The sequence below is a fragment of the Harpia harpyja genome, chromosome 2 (assembly GCF_026419915.1).
Source record: "Harpia harpyja isolate bHarHar1 chromosome 2, bHarHar1 primary haplotype, whole genome shotgun sequence".
Classification (NCBI taxonomy): domain Eukaryota; kingdom Metazoa; phylum Chordata; class Aves; order Accipitriformes; family Accipitridae; genus Harpia; species Harpia harpyja.
Window position 1 is genome coordinate 83,765,716 of NC_068941.1, and position 18,632 is coordinate 83,784,347.

An 18,632-nucleotide genomic window follows, 5' to 3' on the forward strand; every position below is an offset into this window, starting at 1 on the left:
AAAACAGAAACAGCAATTCCAGACATTGGTGGCTGCTAGTTTATGAGCGCTGGTATTATATAGTGCATAACACGCTACAGCAGCCATGTCAGGAGAGCCAGGCAGATATGCTTGCTCTTAGACAAGGTGGGATAAAACCAGTCCTGCGGTGTCATTCACAGTTAAAAAGGGGTGATGTGGTAGAGCTCCACATCACTTCCCTATGAAGAGAACTGCTGCACATTGCTACACACTTGATTTTCTGATGGACACGTGTGTTCCCTTACCGCAAGGGATGGATGAGCTCATGTCCTGAAGCAGGATGGTTTATGTGCTTTTGAATTTTAAATAATATAAATGCAGGTGTGTTTTTTATCCATATATTGGTCTTCTCAGTTCTTGCTAAACAATGTTGCTTAGTCTCTGCAATGCTTGTGTGTTCTGTTGGCTGTTTGGTAGTTTGATTTACAGTCAGGGCAGATCCTCCATCACTATTTTGTACATTTCAAGAGAAAATATATATGTCAGAAACAAAATATTTCCTTCTCCATTTTTTCAGCTATTAGCATCACCGAGGACAGATTTATTTAGGATTAGCTATTAACTTTAGTCCTACATAATTGCAAGCAACCATTCATTGTTTTGGACTTTCAGATGACGCCAGAAGAGGTAAATAAAAACCCCGACTGTACAGCCAGGCGTTCACAAGGGTGTCACAGGGCCCGTCATATCAGGCTTCAGCTGGGAAACAACCAGGCTTTGCAAGCAGCCTTGAAGAAGAGCAGCTGCAACAAAGATGCATTCTATTCATTTCTTAAAAAAAATGCAGGAGTGATCTCAGTGGGTCAGAAATAAAAGCTTAATAAATCTGAGAAAAATCATCATTGTAAGAGAAAAAAGAGCACCGGGGGGGGGGAGAGAAATAGCAGAAAGCATTTCAGAACACAGTTCACTTCCACCAGAGTGAAAAAGTGCTAGAAATAGATTCGGTCAGTTTTCAACTGCTACATTTGCTGCTGAAAGTATGTCACTACAGCAGCTTTGACAATGACAGTGTAATGCATCGTGGCAGTAAATATGTTTGGATTTGGGAGCTGGCAGACTTGCGGACCATGCTGCCGCCGGCTCCTGCTCCTGCTCCTGCCGCGTGATGTGGGCTCTGAAACACTGCCCACTCTTCCGCAAGAGGAGGCAGCAGATTGATGGTCTGGGGTTCGGACGCGAGAGGTACACACGGCGGTGTGCACGTAGCTCACGCCGCTGGGCAATGCTGGAAGGGTAGATGGGCAGAGAGGCAGCATCTCATCAACCATTATATGAGAATAGTTCCCATGATCTCCGAGATTTGTGGTTATGGACTTAGTGATTCTTGGAGACATTTAGATACTGTATTTACATACAGTTTAGGCATGGAAAGGGGTTTTTAAGGGCATCTGGGCACTTCTTCGCTGAATCAGTGGGAGTTAGGAACCAGAACACTTCTGAAAGCCTTGTGACATTTATCCTCAATATCTTTATTTAAGCAAGCCTGAGAACACCATCCCCTTGGCATATGCACCAGCTGCTAAAAGAAAATTATTTATTTGGGTCTGGTTTTAGATTTGTATGCATCTGTTATTTTCTAAGTTGTTTTTTTAGAATGGCCTTCTTACCTGTATCATTATTTTAACTGTGAGCTTGTGTCTAGCCATTTCCATAAACTTTACTTTTCTGTAGGAGAACTGGGACCCTGGATGCCTTTCAGTTTTTATCGGTGAATAGGAGCAAGCCACTGCTGAATCAGAGACCTCAGAGATCTCAGCCCTGAGCGTAATTAGGTCCATACAAGAAAAATGTTTTTAGGTTCAATCATCAGTTTTGCCTTCTAGGAAAGAGTCTGAATCCTGGACTCTGCTTCTTCCCGTGTTCCAGCTGTCCTACTTTGATGGGTGGGATAAGGTAAGTCATCACTTTAAAAGGATCCTCCATTTAAGTAAATGGCTCTCTCTTATTACCAGTCTTTGTAATTATTTCTGTGGCACAGCTCTAATGGTTTTATTAAGCTGTGTTATACTTTAATGTTTATTCTGATTGATGAATGAATTACAGAATAGTGACACTGCTGTTGTACTAGGGAAGAAGTGCTTAGACAATCCTGCTGTAGTTCATAGGAGAAGCATTTTCTCAACAGAGTGCTTTTGTAACTAGGTGTTTGTTGCTAAAAATACAGGCTGTTTTCCACAGTAATTTGAAAAAGTTAAGTTTCTCCTGTGGTTAGACATAAATTGTGTACCTAGAACAGTGTATATAATGACATTAGTCATCTGTATAGGTGGGACCTGCCCAATTTGCATGGAGGGCTGTCGCATCCCAAGGTTGGAGTGACTCAGGTTCCTGGATTTCCTTTGTCAGAATTAAGGTGAAACGACACCAGGGGAGTTCAAACAACAATCAACATTTATTCAACCAAGCTAACCTTGCCCAAGTACAAGTGAACTTATCAATATGAACCTTGCATCATGTCATTAAGCCGCTGTTTGAAAGGAGAAGGGAGGTATAGAAAAAGAAATGGAAAAAAAGGAACATGAAACTATGTCAGTAAACTGTGCAACATGTGCTAACCATATGTAAGCCTTACTTATTTGGGGATCAGCTCAGAGGAGACAATAAGGAGAGCCCTCCTGTTGAGTCATGAGGTTCAGAGTGGTCCCCCTTACTTTCTAGACTCCTTCTCAGAGAGGAGTCCAGGGGTGGCTGGATCCAATCCTAGTCCCAGACTTGGTAAACGGTTTATGTTTAAAAGGGTAAGGTGTAGGGACTGTGGAAAAAAGAGAGAGAGAGAAGAGAAGGATTTCACCAGTCCTGGGTCCAGCATTGGTCCAGCCAGTCTAGAGATGCGGTTCCGGAGGGTGCCCCGAGAACTCGTCCTCCCTTCTTTTACACCCAAAGGGTCCGCCCCTGTATGTGGGGATTTGCCATCATTGAGCAAGTGCAGTGTGAGCTCAGGAATGTTCCAGAAATGAGTCAGTGGTCTTGACATGCACAGTTCACATTCCTGGGATTCTCTGGAAATGGGTCGGTGGGCTTGGGGGGTCATCAGAGAGTTGCTTCTCTCTCCCTGCAGGCATGACCTCTGTCTGGCCTTTCCTTCAGGTGCATACGTTGTGCTTCTCATAGTCACTTAAGATGAGGAATTATGGCTTTGGAGAAGCATGATCCCACCCTCCGTGGGGCCTTCTCCTCCAGCCACATTTTCCTGTTCACACAACTCCAGCACTTTTACAGAGACCGTCTTCTCCACCAAAGTTCTTTAACAAATGTTTGAGACATTGGCTATAATTTGTCAGACCGTCACAAGGACAAAGGCAAAACAGCATGGATATTTATAATCTTCATGTCCAATCCCACTCTCCTACCTGGAAGATGACTCTTCTGTTACTGGCAATGAAAGATACTTAGTGCCAGCACAAAGAAATCGAAATACATTCTAGGAACAGTTAAGGACAAAGTAACGGAGAAAGGAATCCACTGCAGAAATCCACACGCCCCAGCTATGCTAACAGAGGACCAATTACCAAATAATTATGCAGTATGCATATACCCCCTTGCCATGAACAGCATGTGGAACTGTGACCTGCCCGTCTTCTTTCAAACTGAGACAGGAGCCACAACACTATTAATCTCAGGTTTTGAAAGCTAATAGGAAAAGTGACTGCTCAAATTTATTATGTGTTATATTGTTGAAATGTAAAATACAAAGGCAGGACGAGGCATGCCAGTGGATAAGTGTCGTGGTTTAACCCCAGCCAGCAACTAAACACCATGCAGCCGCTCACTCACTCCCCCCCCACCCAGTGGGATGGGGGAGAAAATCGGGAAAAGAAGCAAAACCCGTGGGTTGAGATAAGAACGGTTTAATAGAACAGAAAAGAAGAAACTAATAATGATAATGATAACACTAATAAAATGACAACAGTAATAATTAAAAGATTGGAATGTACAAATGATGCGCAGTGCAATTGCTCACCACCCACCGACCCGACACCCAGCCAGTCCCCGAGCGGCGATTCTCTTCCCCCACTCCCCAGTTCCTATACTAGATGGGACATCCCATGGCATGGAATACCCTGTTGGCCACTTTGGGTCAGCTGCCCTGGCTGTGTCCTGTGCCAACTTCTTGTGCCCCTCCAGCTTTCTCGCTGGCTGGGCATGAGAAGCCAAAAAATCCTTGACTTTAGTCTAAACACTACTGAGCAACAACTGAAAACATCAGTGTTATCAACTTTCTTCGCATACTGAACTCAAAACATAGCACTGTACCAGCTACTAGGAAGACAGTTAACTCTATCCCAGCTGAAACCAGGACAATAAGTGATGCTATATTTTAAAGAAGGCTTAGAGGATCTTCCAATTACCAATTAACTCTGTCAATCAATAACATAGAGTCTCAGTGGATTGAAGTCCCAGAAATAAATAGGAAAAATGCAGTGCTAGGACTGCATCACCAGTCTAGCTAACAAGGCAGGGAGATCAGAGAGCCTTCAGGGCAGGAAACACAATCATAAGTGACTTCAGTAACTCCAGTGTAGGTTGGGTAGATGTCATGGGAGGGGGTGATACTGTCTCTAACTGTATAGAAACTGTCCGTGACCACTAGTTGGGAAGCCAGAAAAGGAAAAGCAGTCCCTGGTTTGGTCCTAAATAGTGTCATAATATTATTGACAAAGAACCATGCTGTAGCAGTAACTGTAGCATCCTTGGATTCAATGCCCTTGTAGCACCAAGAAAAAGAAAATCAGTAGTATTCTGCTTTCTTTTCAAAAAAGGCAAGCAATATAAAACAAGACACACCTTTCATTAAAAGGGGCCTAAAAGGAACATCTAAAAGAGTTGAGTCTTCACAGGTGGAGTGGAGACTGTTTAAAGCCACTGTTCTGGAGGCAGAACCAATGCACCAGAAGAAGAGAATTTCTAAAAGAAAGACTGAGTAAAGAGCATGAAGGCTTCCTTCAACAAGCAGAAGTTGTATCCAAATTAGGAAAAGAAGGGCCTATAACCTCTAATGGGTTAAATACAAAATCATGATAAGCAGCTAGAAGGAGGTTTCAGGGTCAACTTGTGAAAGATACAAAAAATAATAGCAAGTCTTTCCTGGAACAAATCAAGGAGCCTGCCAGCGTATGACTGCTCTGAAAGGCAAATAGATTGTTTAAGATGCAGAAGAAACATCTGGAGAAGATACAGCCATAAAAGAAAAGCCAAATGGATTTTTGCATTTGTGAATGGGCTGGATGAGCTTGGGTAAACTGCAATACTGGGAAGCTTCATTAAGGGGTGTTATTGGGAAAACATGTCTCAGGTTAGAGCATAAGTATAAAAGATGAAGGAACACGTTAACAAAATGAGCAGTAGCCAGCTGCTGAGACCAGATGGTGTTGAACCAAGAGTTTTCAAGCAGCTCAGAGATGAAGTAGTTCAGGTACTAACTGCTGTCTTAACTTCTCACTTAAAACTACCTTAGCATCAGAGGGGTCTGGAAAGTTGCTCATGTGAGAGCAGACTTTTGAAAGGATTTCAGAGAAGATTTTGGAAGCTGTAGACCTGGAAGCCTGACATCCTCACTAGACAAATACGTAGAAATTATGCTGAAGAACAGAAAAGACTTAGTGGGCACATGGAGAAGATGACACATTAGGGGAAGTCATTGCGGCTTTTGTAAAGCAAATTAGTGTCTCACAAATCTATCAGCTTTCTTTGAAGAAATCAACAAACTCATGGACCAGGAAAGATTCAATTAACTGTCTATGATGATTTTCAAAAGCACTTAGTAAGATTCCTCCCCAAAGGAAGTAAAAAAAAAAGGCTGTTAATGGATATGAAACATGGACAAATAACTGATAGAAATGGAGGTGAACAGTGATTTACAAAATGTGCTGATGATACTAAGCTATTCAGGGTAGGGCTAGCTGAGAAAAACTGTGAATGACTTTATGTTACTAATAGACCCAGTGACAAAATAGCAGGTGAAATTAAAGTCAGATAAATATGAAAGGATAACATATGAGAAAAAAAATTCCTAACTTCACATATATACTGAGGAACTTTGAGTTGACTTCTACCACTGAGGAAGAAGGCCTTGGGGTTATGAGAGGTGGTTCTGTGAAAACATCAGCTCGGGACTCAGCAGTGATCAAAATAGAAATTGAGAACTGTTAGGATTATTGTTAAAATTTATTAGGAGAGAAATAGAGACCAAAAGAGAAAGAATAATTTTGCCATTGTATAAATCCCTGTTGCACCTGCATCTTGAATTCCCTGTGCAGTTCTAGTATCCCCATCTCAGAAACAATATGGTAGAACTGGAAAAGATTTTAGAAGTTTAATAAAAAGAATTATCAGAAATAGTAGGAGGCCTTCCAGATGCCGCATGGCTAACTCAATTGGGTCTCTTCAGTCTGCAATGGAGGGGAGATAATATCACAGCCTATATAAAATCTTCAGTGGTCCAAATAAGGAAGAGGAATCAAGATGGTTCACTAACTTAACAGACACAAGAATATCAAATGTACATCAAATGAAAGTAGAACTTGGCAGGCTCAGAACAAACAAAAGGAGATAATGCTTCATATAGTCTGTAGTTAAGCTAAAAGAAGTCTTTGCTTCAGGATATTGTGGATACCAAAACTTTGCATGGGCTTAAAAGCAACTGAAGAATCATCAAAGACTCTTGATCTAGCTCAGCAAGTTCCTGACTTGCAAGTTGCTGGAGCTGGGAAGGTATTTGGGGGAAATACAGAACGTGTTTGCCCTGTTCTTGCTCTCTTCTAACTCACATACTACCAACCACTGTCTCAGAAACTGCTGATTTGCTAGATGGAGCTTTCATCCAACCCAGTATTGGTTTTTATGTACTTATGATTATTTTAATGTAGTGAGCCTGATAATATTACCTCCCAGCCCCAGATCATCCAACTGTTATAATCTCTCCAAACTATTTCAGATAATTAAGTAATTGTGTAGGGTTTCTGCACCTCCTTTTTGTCTTTGCCTTAATTCCTTCACTGTTCCGTGTACCTTAGTATTATGTTTAAGCCCACATGCATTTTTGGCACTGCCCACTATTTTGAAAAAACATATCCCATTAAAAGTCTTTAATGTGTTCTTCCCAGAAGCATTAAAAACAAATTAATGCTCGTAGGTGTACTGCCTTTCTCACTTCCAGGGGAATGCAGGTTGTCAGCGCAATCCTAAATACAACCTAGATGGAAGGAGTAATGTTATACGTAGCGTGCTGCTGTAGAGGAAAATAATACATTGTATTGTGGAGAAGTGATTGGTGACAGCCAACATGGCTTCACTAAGGGCAAATCCTGCCTGACAAATTTGGTGGCCTTCTATGACAGGGTTATAGCATTGGTGGATAAGGGAAGAGCAATGGACATCATCTGCCTGGACTTTTGGAAAGCATTTGACACTGTCCCACATGATGTCCTTGTCTCTAAATTGTAGAGACATGGATTTGATGGATGGACCACTCAGTGGGTAAGGAATTGGCTGGATGGTCGCACCCAAAGAGTTGCAGTCAATGGCTCAATGTCTAAGTGGAGACTGGTGACAAGTGGCATTTTTCAGGGGTTGGTATTGGGACCGATGCTGTTTAACATCTTTGTCAGCAACATGGACAGTGGGATTGAGTGCACCCTCAGCAAGTTTGCATAGGACACCAAGCTGTGTGGTGCGGTCAACACGCTGGAGGGAAGGGATGCCATCCTGAGGGACCTTGACAGGCTTGAGAGGTGGGCCTGTGCAAACCTCATGAAGTTCAACAAGGCCAAGTGCAAGGTCCGGCACGTGCATCGGGGCAATCCCAAGCACAAACACAGGCTGGGTGATGAGTGGATTGAGAGCAGCCCTGCGGAGAAGGACTTGGGGGTGTTGGTGAATGAAAAACTGAATACGAGCGGCAATGTGCACTCGCAGCCCAGAAAGCCAATCACATCCTGGGCTGCATCAAAAGAAACATGACCAGCAGGTTGAGGGAGGTGATCCTCCCTCTCTACTCCACTCTCATGAGACCCCATCTGCAGTACTGTGTACAGCTCTGGGACCCCAAATATAAGAAAGACATGGACCTGCTCGAGTGGGTCCAGAGGAGGGCCACAAAGACGACCAGAGGGCTGGAGCACCTCCCCTATGAGGACAGGCTGAGAGAGTTGGGGTTGTTCAGCCTGGAGAAGAGAAGGCTCCAGGGAGACCTTATAGCAGCCTTCCAGTACTTAAAGGGGGCCTACAAGAAAGATGGGGAGGGACTCTTCATCAGGGAGTTTAGTGGTAGGATGAGGGGTAACTGTTTTAAACTGAAGGAGGGTAGATTTAGATTAGGTGCTAGGAAAAAATTCTTTACTGTGAGGGTGGTGAGGCACTGGACCAGGTTGCCCAGAGAGGCTGTGGCTGCCCCATGCCTGGAAGTGTTCAAAGTCAGGTTGGATGGAGCTTTGAGCAACCTGGTCTAGTGGAAGGTGTCCCTGCCCATGGCAAGGGGGGTTGGAACTAGATGATTTTTAAGGTCCCTTACAACCCAAACCATTCTAGGATTCTATGATTCTAAGTCAGCGGTCAAAATGGGTGGATGCAGAGCAGTTTGTTATTCTTCAAACATCTAAGTTGGCTTTGTGAATTAAGGGGAAACAGGATAGAAATATTCATATTTCCCATTTTAACTGGTGCAGAGAGGCTCAGGACTATTGGAGTAAAGATGTATCAGTACAAATATGTACTTCATAATGATGATAGGCCAGATATGATTTGTATCCTTTTAAGTTTCTTTTTCCTAGAAGAACTATTTTCATGCAGTTCATATTGTCTTAAGTCTATTAATAATTGTACAAAGCCTTAACAGCAGAGATTGTAATGTATATATTAATAATGCATTTGCAGAGAAAAATATATTAATGCTTTCCTAAATGCTCAATTAAGCAATTACCTAATGCCACAAAGCATTAGTAATAGAGAGCAAGTATAACCTTAAAACATTTTACAAGATTGTAGATGTAGAAGAGTATTTCTAAGAAATCTAAGAGAGAAAAGCACATGGACTGAAGCAGTCTGAGAGGAGAAAAGCATCCAGCCCATTGTGACAAACAGCCTTGGGAGGTTGTCACAAGTTCTTTCTCTGTGGCTCAGCTGGGCAGGAGGCATACCTTGGCCACAAGACTGGCTGTGGACTGCCACTCCCCGGAATATTAAATACTATCAAATCAACCTGAGCCAAAAGGAAGACTTACTGCCTTCTTTCTTCCCCTTCTTTCTTCCTTGCCCCAGCCCTTCCTGGAAATGTCCATGTTAAAACAGAAACTGAATCAATCTAAAACACCAAGCAAAACGAGCAAGTCTGTAGATTTGTTTAGCAAGCTTTCTTTTGCACTTAGGTAAATTTTGCCTTTTTTATTCTATAACATTACTAATTCATGTGCAGCTCCTGCAGTTATCTTCAAAACCCAATAAAAATCACTGAAACAATTTGTCATTTTTTCCTGAATTTTGTTTAGGCAGATTAGTAGATTTCTTCAGAGTAAAGTATAAGCACTAATCACCTGCTCGTTTAAATTCCAACACTACGGTTTTGATCAGTCTGTTTACTTAGCATATCAGCTGTAACCTTTGGCATATCTCTGAAGTAGGGACCTTAAAAAAGAGTTATTTAATGGGAAGTATGTACACACCACAGACCACACTGTTTTTGTGCCATTCTTTATCAGTTCAGCAAACTTTCAAGTCACTTTGTCTACCATTTTTTAGATAAGCTGCTCTGCAGATAAACTTAAATGACATACATTAGGATCATACAGCAATTCAGGTTAGAATGGACCTCAGGATGTCTCTTCTCCAATCTCCTCCTCAAAGCAGGGTCAGCTCTGAGGTCAGACCAGGTTGCTCAAGATGTTATCCAGTCGGGGCTTGAATATCTCCAAGGATGGAGTTTGCACAACCTCCCTGGGCAACCTGCTCGACTGTTTGGGTGTTGTCACAGTGAAAAAGTTTTTCCTTGTATCTAGTCAGAACCTCTCATGTTTCAACTGATGCCTGTTGTCTCTTCATCCTCCCACCATGGACCCCGGTGAGGAGCCTGGCTCCATCTTCTTGGTGACGTCCTCACAGGTACTGGAGGGCTGCAGTCAGTTCTCCTATAAAACTCTTCTCCAGGCTGGACAAGTTTCCAGTTTCCTCAGTGCTTCCTTATGGGACATGCTCTAGCCCGCAACCATCTTGGTGACTCCCTGCAGATGTCTTATTTAAGGTTCTGGGTAGAGGGGTATAATCAATCTGTTGCTTATGATCCTGTTAATACAGCCCAGGATGCTTTTTGGCGGTCTTTGCTTTCAGGGCACACTGCTGGCTCATGTGCAGCTTGCTGTCTCCCAAGACCCCAGGTCCTTCTCAGCAGAGCTGCTCCCCACCCAGTTGTTCCCCAACCTGTGTCATTGCCAGGGCTTCTTCCTTCCCCAGTCTGGGGCTTTCCATGTGTCCATGTTGAATTTCATAAAGTTTCTGTCATCCCACTCTTCCAGCCAGTATAGGTCCTTCTGAGTGGCAGCCCTGCCCTCAAGCATACGGACTGGTCCTCCCAACACGGTGTCACCTGCAGGCTTGATGGGAGTACGCTCTATCACCTCTTCCAGATCATGGATAAAGATGTTAAATAGGACAGGTCCCAGGATAGAACCCTGCAGTACTGCACTTGTTAGCAGCCTCCAGGAGGAGTACACCCCATTAACTACTCTCTGAGCTTGGTCATCCAACCAGGTTTTTACCCATCTCATTGCCTACCCCTCCAGACCAGAGCATCCTAACTTGGATACAAGAATATTGTTGGAGACACTGTTGAAAGCTTGCTAAAGTCCAACTAAGTAGCATCCACTGCTGTCCCCTCATCCACAGATCCAGTCATTTTATGATAGAAGGGAATCAGGTTGATCAGGCACAATTTACCCTTGTTAAATCCAAACCTCTTCCCTGTCACCTTCTCCTTCAGGTGCCCAGAAATGTGCTCCAGCAAGACATGCTCCACAATTTTCCCAGGGTCCAAAGTGACACTGTCCCACCTGTTTTCTGCAGGCTGAACTTTTGGCCTCTTTTGAAAATGTGTTTGGCATTTACCCTTTTCCAGTTCTTGGGCTCTTCCACCAATCTCCATGACCTTTCAAAGATGATGGAGAGTGGTCTTGCAAGGACATCAGCCAGTTCTCAGCACCATGGATGCAGCGTGTTAGGTTCCATGGACTTGTACGTATCAAGTTCTCTCAAGAAATCCCTTGACTTGACCTTCATCCATTGCTGTGTAAGCTACCCCACGTGTACGTTTATATGAGATACATTAGTATTTTGCAGCCAAGTCATGGCAAGCCTGTGTTCTTTCATGCCCATGCTCAGACACACAAAATACAGCCAATTTGGGGTGCCAACTGTCCTGGTTTTGGCTGGGATAGAGTTAATTTTCTTTCTAGTAGCTGGTACAGTGTTATGTTTTGGGTTCAGTATGAGAAGAATGTTGATAACACATGGATGTTTTCAGTTGTTGCTAAGTAGCATTTATAGGAAGTCAAGGATTTTTCAGCTTCTCGTGCCCAGCCAGCAAGAAGGCTGGAGGGGCACAAGAAGTTGGGAGGGGACACAGCCAGGGCAGCTGACCCAAACTGGCCAAAGGGGTATTCCATACTGTGTGATGTCATGCCTAGTATATAAACTGGGGGGAGTTGGCCTGGGGGGGCGTTGCTGCTTGGGAACTAAATGGGCATCAGTTGGCAAGTGGCGAGTGATTGCATTGTGCATCACTTGTTTTGTATATTCCAATCCTTTTATTATTATTGTCATTTTATTATTGTTATTATTAGCATTATTCGTTTCTTCCTTTCTGTTGTATTAAACTGTTCTTATCTCAACCCACAAGTTTCACCTTTTTTTTTTTCTGATTCTCTACCCCATCCCACTGGGTGGGGGGGAAGTGAGTGAGCGGCTGTGTGGTGCTTAGTTGCTGGCTGGGGCTAAACCACGACACCAATTTAGCAAAGCAGAACTAGTGTGTTCACTGATTCTGCCCACTGTGAACTGATAAAAAAGCACCATGCTGTTGAGAAAACCACCACTTTAATCTTCACAGCAGCTTTGCTTGAGGTAAACCAGATACACGGCGATTAAACCGGTGAAAAGGAAGAGGCTAGTGAGGCTGTGATTGAAAGAAACTTCCTGTCTCTTCCTCTCTGCAGCCTCCAAGAGCACCTCTGGTACCTGGGCTACATTCAAGACAAGCCAGAGAGCCATGGCAAAAAAATACTTAGTGTGAGCAGCAGAATGGCAGCTTGCTACGAGTAAGGCTAAACTGCTGCAGATAGTAAATGGATAAAATAGAGAACTACACTAAGGCTACAGCTGCCAGGCTCAAACTGTCAGGATGATGTAGAAGATGTAAAGCTGTTGTAGAAGGGGAAAGTGTTTATTAGCTCTGCTCCAGGGCTGAGAGGGCTTCTTTTCAGGTGGTGGTAAGATCTGGGAAACTAAGCAGACTTGCAGGCTGTTGATTGCTTTAGCGTGTGCTTTCCCAAAAGTGTTTTACCTAATATAAAGTCCTCAGTTAACTCTGTCTGGGCATAACATACATAACTCATAACTGGGCAGCAGTGCTACAACTGCTGAGTTGCAGTCACATCTGCAGGGCAGGTCCCAGGGAGCTGCCCTGAAATCAAAGTCTATGGCTTTGCTTTGGGAGGAGGGGGATTTTTGCCTACAGGAGACATTGAAGGGTGGCTATTGACCTCCAACCAACCAAACACGCCCAAACGTTTCTGTTCCTATTGCCATGTGTTCTATTTTCTCTGCTTTCTGTGAGCCCGAAGGAGTAATGAGGAGGAGGAAAGAGATGATTTAGCGTTGCCTGACAGACGCACGAGCAATTAGCAGAACCCATCAAGGCTTTTCTCAGCTGCGGAAAGCGTGAAGAGCGTATTTTGACAATGTGCCACAGGCAGACAGGGTCCTGCTTTGTGTTACGTTGTGAATAAATAGTGCCTGGCTGTGTCAGGCATTTATGCAGGGTTTTCAGGAGCTGCCGAGGATCTGTCATTAAAGAGTTTCTCTTACTTCTCTGAGCTGCATAACAAATTAAATAAAGCGTGCTCTCCACAGCACACAGTTTTACTGTGCCATAATAGGAATCAGAGCAGGACAAAACAATGAAAAAGCTTGAAAAAGAACAGGCAAGATGGAGGCTGTGTGAGGGACAGATCAAAACAGTCCTGTTTTCATACCGTAGAGATATGAGGCTGCTTGCTGGTGCCCAAAGGGGAAGGATACAAGCTCTGAGAGCATGGGGTTACTGATGCTGCACTGGGCAGAGTGACACATCTCACATACTGAGTGTAGAAATCCCACAACTGATCCTTCCTCTCCAGAAACAAGGCTGTTTTCTCAAAGATTTACCCCAGCAAATGTCTCCATTCCCCTGCCCATGCCAAGCCCAGCAGGGCAGCATGGTCTGGGACCCACCACGGGTGATGTCTGTGTGCTTCTGTCTGCCTTCATGTAGTCAGACATGTAGCCCACGCATGACCAGAGCATCTTCTGAGCAGGTCCAAACCATCTCCTTTCTTTCTTTTCCCCCATTCTCAGGATTAGGTTTTCTTTTGAGGAGTACTCATCAAAAGCAGACCGCTCCAAGTCATTGTTAAATCAGATTATTTTGGTTCAACAGCTCAGGGAAAAAGAGCTTCCTTCCACTTTTTCTCTGTAAACCTGAGCAGGTGTTACAACAAGGGCCAGTGGGCACCCATGTCTTGCCCTAATAATACAAAGGCAGGAGGCAGGGTGTGCATTTAGAGCTGGGGGCTCAGCAGTGCTTCTAGGACCCCCCTTCGGAGGGTGAACTTGCCTGCCAGCCTCTCTCTCTCCACTGCAGTAAGACCACCAACACTTCCTGGGTGTGGAAGATGTCTTATCTTTACAGCAGAAGTAAAGCTGCTCTTCCTAGAAACGTACGAGTGTTAAATCACGCTCACTTGCTAATATTGCTGAAGTTGTGCCAGAGAACAAAAGAGACGCCTGGGCCAAGATAAATCAATGCTGAAATCAGAGAAGAGCATTATTTGCCAGCTAGGCTGGTGAGCGAGTTCAAAACCAAGTGCCCTGAGCCAGCGCACACCATTTCTACCCTTCCCACTGCTGCCAAATGACTTGCTTAAGATGTGGCTTTTCAGGCTGAGAAGCAGAAATAATGTGGTTTTTACATTGTAATAGATTTATAGAGAATTCTTCCTGCAAAAGCATGTAACCTGAAAACCTAGTTGCAGGATTGCTTGGAGGCATCTTTGGACCTTCTCCATGCTTTGGATGCTCAGTGTGTTGTGATATGTCTTTACTTTGACTTAAATTTGCATTGTCTATTCTTTCTGGGTTTGTTTCCATTTTGGTTTTATTTGTGTTGAAAAAAAATAAAGCATCTTCGGAATGCATGTTGGTTTCTGAACACTCTCTTTCTGCTGAAAGGTTTGTTCCTGAGAGACAGTGGCTAAAGCCTGCGAGGTCCTGGCTGTTCAGATGCTGCCTTAGTGAACCAGAAGTATAAATACAGCTCTGTAGCAAGGCCAAGAGGAAATACTGCCTGTCTAGTCTTTGCTTTCAAGAGGAATGTTGAGTGAGAAACCACCAAAATAGTTTGTGGGAAGGGTACTGTGATTTAAAACACAATCAGAAACATATTTTGTTATTTTTGCAATTTTTGTTATCAAAAATATCATTAACCTTGCTTGAATATTGTTTTTAAGCCTTGTGTAGTAACATGTGTGATCTCCATGAGCTGACAACTACGCGACACTAGTTCTACAGGAACACGATGAGTACTTAGGATGGACTGATGGGAATATGCGAATGTGGCAGCAGTTCACGTTGCCTTGCTTTGCCGAGAGCTTTCTGCCTTGCAGATAAGACGAGGATGTCACTGAGTCTCTTGTAATGTACCACAAAGGCACCCCATTCCTGCCCTGCATCGCAGCACCAAGCCTGAGAGAGGGACCAGGGCTTTTCCTGGCTTTTCCCTTTCTCCCAGCAGTGCTGCTGTATCATCCCCTTCACCAGCATTTCTGTTTCCCTGCCAGATCCCTTTTTGTCCATTATCCTTTCTACCCAAACAGCAATTTCCATCCCTCTGGCAGTGCCCGCAGAGCTCCCTTCCCTGACAATCTGAGCCGAGCCAGGACATTTCCTTCTCTAGGAAGCAACCCAAGGTTAACCCGAGCCTTTTTTATTTTTAGCTGAGACTTTAACTGGCTGGGACTCTGTGCACAGGGAAAGCTAGCAGGAAGAGAGGTCTTTCCAAAAGCTATGGGAAATATTAAGGTAGAAGAGAGACTGGTTGCTTGAATGCCCCTTTACAGACTTTTCTCTTTCCTCTGGTTAGAGATGAATGAGCCCTTTCTTATCCCTAAAGTTAGTTTTTATAAATGATTCCCTTTTTAGGTCTGGGGCAGCATTCAAAAATTTAAGCAGAGCAGCCAATTCCACAGAGCTAAGGCACAGCAGCATCACTGCAGCGGTGGTGCCGATACTGCAGCACAACAGGCGCCAGAGCAGCTGAATGACACTGCGGTTCTTCCTCTGAAAGTGGTTTGGATTCACTTGTCAGGAGTTTTTCTGGCACTGCTGAAAGCAAGGCAACAGGCAACAAGCTTTGCCAGTAGGACTTTGGGGATGTCAGTCTGGCCTTGGCCTTTGGTGTTGTAATCCCTTATAAAGATAACAACTGCTTTAATGAGGGGTATGAACTTTTCTGTTTGCTTGGTTTGTTGTTTTTTGTTTATTTGTTTGTTTTTTCTACAGAGGCATCATACCAGGAAAAACCACAAATATTTTAGTGAAAACATACTCACATCATTATAGTTTATCTCCCTCCCCAAATGGAAATGCACTTATATCACTATGAAATACTACTGCTTTGAAGTTTACTAGTTTAAAAGCATTAGAAAGCAATGCATTAACAAGCATAAGGATGAAGTGGCTTCAGAGGAAATGCAGCATTTGCCTATTATCCTCATTTTCTGTTTGATAATGAACAAGAAACACTAAGGATGTTCACCACCGCTGTGGCCACAAGGGCCAGGCTCAGTCTTTAAGCTTTGGTAGTGAAAAAATGTTTTCTGTGACTTTTTTATTTTGGCTGAAAAATTGGTGGGATGACTCTCCCAGGGCATTTACTGGAGTATCTTCTCCCAGTGGTAACTGCATGTGCTGTGGTTATGTTGACAAATGTTTCTACAATAGCCTGTAATGAAAAGCCCTTATAAAATTTATTGCAAACATCCCCCCTGATTTTAGGAGATGTTTGATGGAGTCACAGATGATTGTGGAGTTCCTACTTATAGCATGGGATCTCCTCACCCTGCTGCAGACATTGCTATGTGAAGGAAGGTGAATCCTACCTTAACGTGGCTATTTCTCTTGGCTGCTGCCAAAGCAAGCCCAGAGCATCTGGCTCAAAGATCCACATTGGGGTGGAAGGCCTAGAGGTTGGGTCAGATAAACCTCAGGGGAAACAAGCATCAAATTTCAGATAAACAATGTCAGGCAAGCAGATACACAGACCTTGCCTTAAGCAAGGTTGAACAGTATTGAAAGACTGGAATGCAAAAGAAAACGGGAAAAAAAAGCTCATTTAATTAGGCATTACAGCCTCTGATGGATAGTAACAGGGATATGCAGAACTGGAGATGAAAAAATGCGATGTTTCAGATGGCTCACGCATGAGCGTGGCTACGAGTCAGCTATTCACAGCTTTTCTTCAGCAGCAGCAGCAGCAGCAAGCAGAGGTATAAAAATTTATCTGAGTTCTTAGGGAGTGGCCTGTTTGCAAACCACACAGAAGAGCCATAGAATATTTAAATCAAATTAGAGTTATAAATTTTGCTGATAACGTAATTGTATTCTCTAGTAATTCTATTCATATCTATATTCTTCCAATCACTTCCCCTGTGTCGGGGAGGGTAGGTGTTTTATTGCTTCTGATGAAAGATATGAAGAGTAAGGTGGATAACGATCTTGGAAAATTAGGTCTTTGGCTTTCTTTTAAATCAATATTGCTACTATTTAGTGGTAAGAAGACAGAGCTCAGTTTATTTGCCCCAAGCACCTTTACTTACCACTAGCAAAAAAGTGGGATTTCAATACAGCAGAAAAGCTTCTAAAAGCTTCTGCTGAAGATGTAATCTAATCTAACCCTGAGTGCTTCCTGTCCTTGGAAAGGACACGGTTTGACATTCCTTGTGTGTGGAGATGAAGGTGGGATGAAGAGATTTTTGCCTAGAAGTCCCAGGCCATGGCAGCTTGTCAGCCTCAGCTTCATAAACCCCCTGTGTACCCAGGTACAGGCTGGGTAAAGAGGGCTGTTGTTGGTACATGTCTTGTTTTAGCAGCTGACAGCAACAACTTCATATTCTTTTTAACCCCAAATGACTACAGTTTGTTTTGCAGTAAATCTGCCATAGCTTTTCAGTAGACAAAGGTCATCTAAAAAAACCCAAACAAAAACTTATCCATTTTAAGCCCCTCTACCATCGGTAACACATTACAAATGGTGTTTGCACGTGTCCTTTTAAGTGACATTTCTCCAGCCATCCTGTAGCAAATTGTCTTGCTCCTCCAGCTGTCTGCTTGTAATAACACTGCCAAAAATATTTGCAACCACAAGACTTAGCTGTGAGGCCAGTTTGACATCTAATACCAATGATCAATTCATTGTTTTACACTTGCTTTTACCTGATGCTCTGTGTACAGCTGGCCAGATCCTTCTGTATTCCTCATTTTGAGGGCACGTGAGATGTTGCATCCCTAGGGGCAGTGGCACTCCTTGTGAAATACAGCTGGCTCCTTTTGCCCCCAACAGTTATTATGGTTTCTATGAAAATAATACTAAAAAAAATTCAAGAATCAGCCTTATTTTTATCATTAAGGAAAGAATTCACTTTGTTCAGACCTGCCGGGTGGGGCACATGCAGTTCTCTCACATTTAATTTTTGGCTTACCTACAGCCACTTTTAAAGTCTTTGGCAGCACTGGAAGAACGCATGCGGAGATTTCAGTACACAACCGAGAAAAAAAGTCTTACCTTCCTGATGCTATTTACTTCCTCATCACAGCTTGGCAACATCCCTCTGGTTTTACTGCCATGTTCATGTCTCCTGGATTAATGACGCTCCTTTCCAGCCTGCACAGCGTAACCAGCTCTGCTCTGCACAGACCACCGTGCAAGCCTGGCCCTGGTTCCAGTAGCTTTCTGGATGTGCCTTCTGTTGGCCTTCAGCCTGATATACTCCTCCTGCTGTACGACAGATGCAGAACTTAGGTCAGGCAGAAGTGTTACGTTCTCCTTCCATGCTTTGGCTGTGGACCAGGTGCACTGAGCAACCAGTCTTGCAGCCACAGCCTTGCTCCTTAAACCCCACTTCCCCAGGCTGCGTTTCAGGGACAGCAGAGTGACTTGCTGCCATCTCCTTGTCCCCAGTTTATTTTGTTCACCAAGAAGAACAGTGCTCCACCAGAACCTGTTTTCTCTGTACCAGGACCTAGTTCAGCTGACTGTGTAGTGACCTGGCACTGCTTCAGACAGCAGAGTAAACCAATGCTTATCCTCATCT